The 6,053-nt window shown below is 42.3% G+C and overlaps 1 pseudogene; it reads right to left on the bottom strand.

The window, feature by feature from the left end:
- Nucleotides 1-5,092: 5,092 nt before the first annotated feature.
- On the bottom strand, nucleotides 5,093-5,575 carry LOC116464880 (large ribosomal subunit protein eL21-like; annotated as a pseudogene).
- Between the last annotated feature and the right edge of the window lie 478 nt (nucleotides 5,576-6,053).

The following is a 6,053-nucleotide window of genomic DNA, read 5'->3' as shown; positions in this document are numbered from 1 at the left end:
AAAAGTGTGTGTTGAGAATTTAATCCCAAATGCAACAGTGTTAGGAGGTGGAACCTAATGGGAGGCATTTGGGTCATGAGGGCTCTCCTGTCATGAATGAATTAATGTCAATTATAAAAGGACTTGAGGCTGCAAGTTTAATCTCTTGCTTTCTACACACATTCTCTTGCTCTTCTACCTTCTGACATGGGGTGATATGCAAGAAAGCCCTCACCAGATGTGGCCCCTCAATCTTGGACTTCTGAGCCTCCACAACTGTGAGCCAAATAAATTTCTTTTCTTTATAAATTACCCAGCCTCAAGTATTCTGTTATACCTCAAGTATTCTGTTATATCAGCAGAAAATGTACTAAACAACAGTTTAGTTTTCAGAGCCCTTGCAGTTCTATTCTGGTTTGCCTCAGTCTTCTGACATTTTTGAAGTTCTCACTTAATTCCTGCTGGGGCTCCCTTAAGGAGTGGAAGTTGCCTTCCTGGATCACCTGATGTTCCTAGGCCATCCTCTGCCATAGGAGTTAAAAGGGGCTGAAGCCACTGGGCTTATCTTCATGTGCCACTTCATGTGCATTATATGCCCTTTGTGATAAAGGGTAGGGAGATGCTGAGCTTTGCTAATGCTGCCCCTGTGGATGGATTGGCCCACTCACCAATTACCCAAGTGTGGAGTAAGGATTGGGTCAACCCAGCAGGGTTTTGGAGGAAAATCAGGCCACCTGTTTGTGGCCAGTTGTGAAACAGGAGTTAGAGCTCCCCATTTGGTCTCTGTTGTGCTTCCCCTTTACCCAGTTCTCTAGCCAGACTTTTGTTTGTCTGTCTGATTGTTTGTCTATGCCTATTGGAGGTTTCAGGCCTCTCTGGCATCCAGTCTGGGGTCATATGGGAGATAAAAAGAAAAACCAGGGAACTCACCATGTTGTCATTTCTGCAGTTTTAAGGCCTCTAACCTATCTACCTTCTTCTCTCAAGCACTCAGAATTCTTTTATCATTGTCTGTTGAATGATTTCCAGGGTATTTTGTTATTTTCAGAGGTGTTAGAGGGTAAGACAAGAAAAAAGTGAATCTATACTTTCTCTTTTTTTTTTTTTTTTTCTTTTTTTTTTTCAGATGGAGTCTCACTCTGTCACCCAGACTGGAGTGCAGTGGTGCAATTTTGGCTCACTGCAACCTCTGCCTCCCGGGTTTAGGCAATTCTTATTGCCTCAGCCTCCCTAGTAGCTGGGATTACAGGCATGCACCACTATGCCCCGCCAATTTTTTTTTTTTCTTTTTTTTGAGACGGAGTCTTGCTCTGTCGCCAGGCTGGAGTGCAGTGGTGTGATCTCAGCTGACTGCAACCTCCACCTCCCAGGTTCAAGCAATTCCCCTGCCTCAGCCTCCCGAGTAGCTGGGACTACAGGCACCCGCCACCATGCCTGGCTAATTTTTTGTATTTTGGTAGAGACGGGGTTTCACCATGTTGGCCAGGATAGTCTCAATCTCCTGACCTTGTGATCCACCCGCCTCGGCCTCCCAAAGTGCTGGGATTACAGGCGTGAGCCTTTGTGCCCAACCTCAATTTTTGTATTTTTGGTAGAAACAGGATTTCATAATGTTGGCCAGGCTGGTCTGGAACTCCTGACTGCAAACGATCTGCCCACCTCAGCCTCCCAAAGTGCTGGGATTATAGGCGTGAGCCACCACACCAAGCCATCTATACTTTCTTGTTCTTGAACTAGAAGTGTCATTTACGACTTTACAAATAAAAATGAGAATGAACCATTAAGTTCCATAGTGACAGGCGTCATTGCTGGACCTTGGTACAGAGTGGACATTCTATAATGATTTGTTGAATGAATGAATGGACAAAGTTTTCATACTTCAATTTCAGTATACTTAAGCCATTTGTAAGACAGAGCCTCGGCCGGGCGCAGTGGCTCACGCCTGTAATCCCAGCACTTTGGGAGGCCGAGGCGGGCAGATCATGAGGTCAGGAGTTCGAGACCAGTCTGGCCAACATAGTGAAACCCCGTCTCTACTAAAAATACCAAAAAAATTAGCCAGGCGTGGTGGTATGTGCCTGTAATCCCAGCTACTTTTTGGAGGCTGAGGCGGGAGAATTGCGTGAACCTGGGAGGCAGAGGTTGCAGTGAGCCGAGATCGCACCACTGCACTCCAGTCTGGGTGACAGAACGAGACTCCATCGCAAAAAATAAAATAAAATAAAATAAAATAAAATAAAATAAGAGAGCCTCATACCTCTGAATTCTTGGGCAAGTATCTATCAGGGTTTAAGGCTGCATCTTTCTGAGAAAATATCATGTTGATTGCTAGTCTGAAGTAAAGAGGTTACTATTTTACAAAAGCTGATGATACTGCTATCTACTTATACCTGTCCATCCATTCATCCATACATAACATCCATACATCCATCCATCCACCCACCCACTCACCTATCCATCCTTTCATTCATTGATCCATCAGTCTATCTGTCCATTCATCTGTTCATCCATCTGTCTGTTGGTCTGATGTATCTATTTATTTATCTGATCACCCTGAGGTCTCCTTTTCTCTTCTTCAAAAAGAATATTTGCTATTCAGGGCCAGGCATGGTGGCTCACACCTGTAATCCCAGCACTTTGGGAGGCCGAGGCGGGCGGATCACGAGGTAAAGAGATCAAGACCATCCTGGCCAACATGGTGAAACCCCATCTCTACTAAAAATATAAAAATTAGCCAGGTGTGGTGGCATGCACCTGTAATCCCAGCTACTCGGGAGGCTGAGGCAGGAGAATCGCTTGAACCCAGGAGGTGGAGGTTACAGTGAGCCAAGATCACATCACTGCACTCCAGCCTGGCGACAGAGTGAGACTGTCTCAAAAAAAAAAAAGAATATTTGCTATTCAGTATCCAGTGATACTGAGCATAATAAGTTAGAACTGGAAACCACCCCCTTAGCTGGAATCTTGCTTCAGAAAAGATGCCAGCATTTAACATATCGAAATGACAAAATTTTTAGATTTTACTCTTAATAGTGCTGGATCAACATGACAGAATGTCAGCATTTTTTAAAGACTTAAATGTCTAGATTTCGACTAAATTTCCTTCAGCTCACACTCCCTTTTCCCTGTAAATATGATGATGATTCTCAGATGTGGCTTTTTAAATGAAAGCATCTTAATTACGCAGTAAATAACTCGTACAGTAAGAGACCAACTGCATGGGGATGCATTTCACATACGATCACACCTGCTGGGTTTTGTTTCTTACATCTAAATTTTACTCCCCAACAGATACCCAACTTTTTGTATTCAAGAGATGAAATGCATAAGGAATTCATTAAAAAATCAGGCTTTGGTGGGATAGCTTTGATTTGACACTTTTGAAATACGATCCAGGTCATGGCAGTGAGTGATGCAGACCTCTTTTTTGGCAAGAGCATCTGGACTTTATTATTTTAAATCAGGTTGTGGGGTGCTGGTATCCACTCCTCTCTGAAACTGCTACTGCAGCAGGCCTTATATCCCGAGATTATTTGGGAAATTAATATGGGTTCTAAATATTTATAAATAAATTTTATATTTATTCTTGATTTTGTTGTTTTGTACCGCACTTTATAAATCTTTAGAATTCCAAGGTAACAACCTTTTATGGTTTATCTATAACGGTGGCCTTCATGCCACAGGTAAATCAAATCTATATCATTTGATTAGTATTTAATTTATTCCCTCAGAAGCATAAGTAACACTGAATAGATTATTTATGAATATTTGTTAAATGAATGGAAAATTACTCCAAAATAAACTATCATTAAAATCATGCGAGTGGGCCGGGCACGGTGGCTCATGCCTGTAATCCCAGCACTTTGGGAGGCCAAGGTGGGTGGATCATTTGAGGTCAGGAGTTCGAAACCAGCCTGGCCAACATGGTGAAACCCGGTCTCTACTAAAAATACAGAAATTAGCTGGGCATGGTGGTGGGCACCTGTAATCCCAGCTACTCGGGAAGCTGAGGCAGAAGAATTGGGAAGCGGAGGTTGCAGTGAGCCAAGATCGCACCATTGCACTCCAGCCTGGGCGACAGAGCGATACTCTGTCTCTCAAAAAAAGAAAACAAAACAAAACAAATGTGAGTGTGCTTTGGGAGGTGAATTAGGTGGATTTTTGGCTACCTGCACACTTCACTCCCTTTTATTTCCGGTGGTCAAGAGTTCAAAACAAAACTATCTCTTTCATTCCATTCCTAACTGAAGTTAAACAAGATAGGATAAAATTGGGTTCAACCTCAGTTTTCAGCAGCTAATTTGTACTGTTTTCTGATTTTGAGGATGTTTATTTTTCAGGATCAGAGTCTGGTTAAAAAAAAGAAGAAGAAAAGAAAAACCACTTTCACATCTAAAGAATTTACCAGCTGTTTCTATTTCTTCTTTTCTATTGTTTCTGAAATACTGTCACACAGTCACACAGTCACTTGTCAATTTCATAGAAACAAAATTCCAAGTTTCAAAGTTGAACGGGATAATTCCATGAGCTTTCATATTCGTAAAAGACTTTGTAAAAAATATCTTGAGAAGAGATTCTGCATAAGAAAGAAATCAAATCATATGCCAGCTCTGTAGATCTAGAATGCAGAGTCTCATTTATATACAGGTCAGGGGACCTAACTGGATCTTCCCCATTCTTCTCCCCAAGACTTATCGTAAAATTACTCAAGGTTGTAGAATATTTGTATCTGCTGTATTATATCTCAAAGCTCTCTAATAAATTGCATCTCATTTTAAACCCCACAAAATCCACTTATAGGTGAGAAAGCAGAGACAGAAAAACTAATTCACTTGCCTATGATCTCACAACCAGGACACAACCCAGACCCGCTCTTAACTCCTGTTCATTACCATACAGTACTTTTCTCTTTACCACACGGCAATCCAAAATGGGCTAAAAATAGCCCTGGAAGATAAAATCTTGGACAAACAATAATTTCCAAAGGGCTCTTGGATCTCCACTGACTTCTAACAACCTCTTTGTTCCCCTAAGCTGTAAGATTCTCTGTGTCCCACCTTCTACTTTTTTTTCGTTTAACAGTCCAGAGGTCTTTTATTTTTTTTAACACCTATTATGCCATGAATTCATAGGGAATAGGTACCAGCAGCTCAGGCTGCTTCCCATTGGTTCTCACAAAGTGTGCTTCTCTGGGTGGAGCAGGTTGGCACTTCAGTTGAACCCAGGCACCTTTCTCTTTGGTTTCTTTCTTTTTCTGATCATTTTCCTTCACGCGTTTCAGGAAGCTATCTTAGCTCTTAGAGTGCCTAATGCACTCAATACACACGCTAATTCTCTTGGCAAGAATCTTGCCCTTACCTTGTTTGTTTACGACAGTGCCAACAGCATGCTGGGTAACACTGTAGACTCTTCCGGTTTTGCCAAGGTAACACTTGTGGGCCATTCCTTTTTGAGCAGTACCCATTCCCTTGGTGTCTACATTATCACCTTCCTTATAGATTTGCGTATACGTGGCCAAAGGAACAACTCCATGTTTTCCAAAAGGCTTAGAGAACACATATCGGGTGCCTCTCCCCTTTCCCTTTGTGTTCGTCATTTTGGCGAATTACTGGAAGATGGTAGTTCTGGCTGAAAAGTCTACCTTCTACTTTTAAATGTAAGGTTTTTTCCCTTTCAAATTACAGTGCCTGCTTTTTTCTCTTTTATGTCAAAAATTACTTTTAAAACAAGAAAGTGAGAGAAACTAATTTATTTATTTTATTATTATTATTTTTTGAGACAGAGTCTCGCTTTTTCTCTCAGGCTGGAGTGCAGTGGCGTGATCTTGGCTCACTGCAAGCTGTGCCTCCTGGGTTCATGCCATTCTCCTGCCTCAGCCTCTGGAGTAGCTGGGACTACAGGCACCCACCACCATGCCTGGCTCATTTTTTGTATTTTTTTTTAGTAGAGACAGGGTTTCACCGTGTTAGCCAGGATGGTCTCGATCGCCTGACCTCATGATCCACCCGCCTTGGCCTCCCAAAGTGCTGGGATTACAGGTGTGAGCCAACGCGCCCGGCCTTATTTCTTAGAGA

Source organism: Hylobates moloch, unplaced genomic scaffold (genome assembly GCF_009828535.3).
Source record: "Hylobates moloch isolate HMO894 unplaced genomic scaffold, HMol_V3 SCAFFOLD_2048, whole genome shotgun sequence".
Lineage (NCBI taxonomy): Eukaryota > Metazoa > Chordata > Mammalia > Primates > Hylobatidae > Hylobates > Hylobates moloch.
The sequence above is the reverse complement of the archived record's forward strand: the minus strand, read 5'-3'. Positions and strand labels throughout refer to the sequence as shown.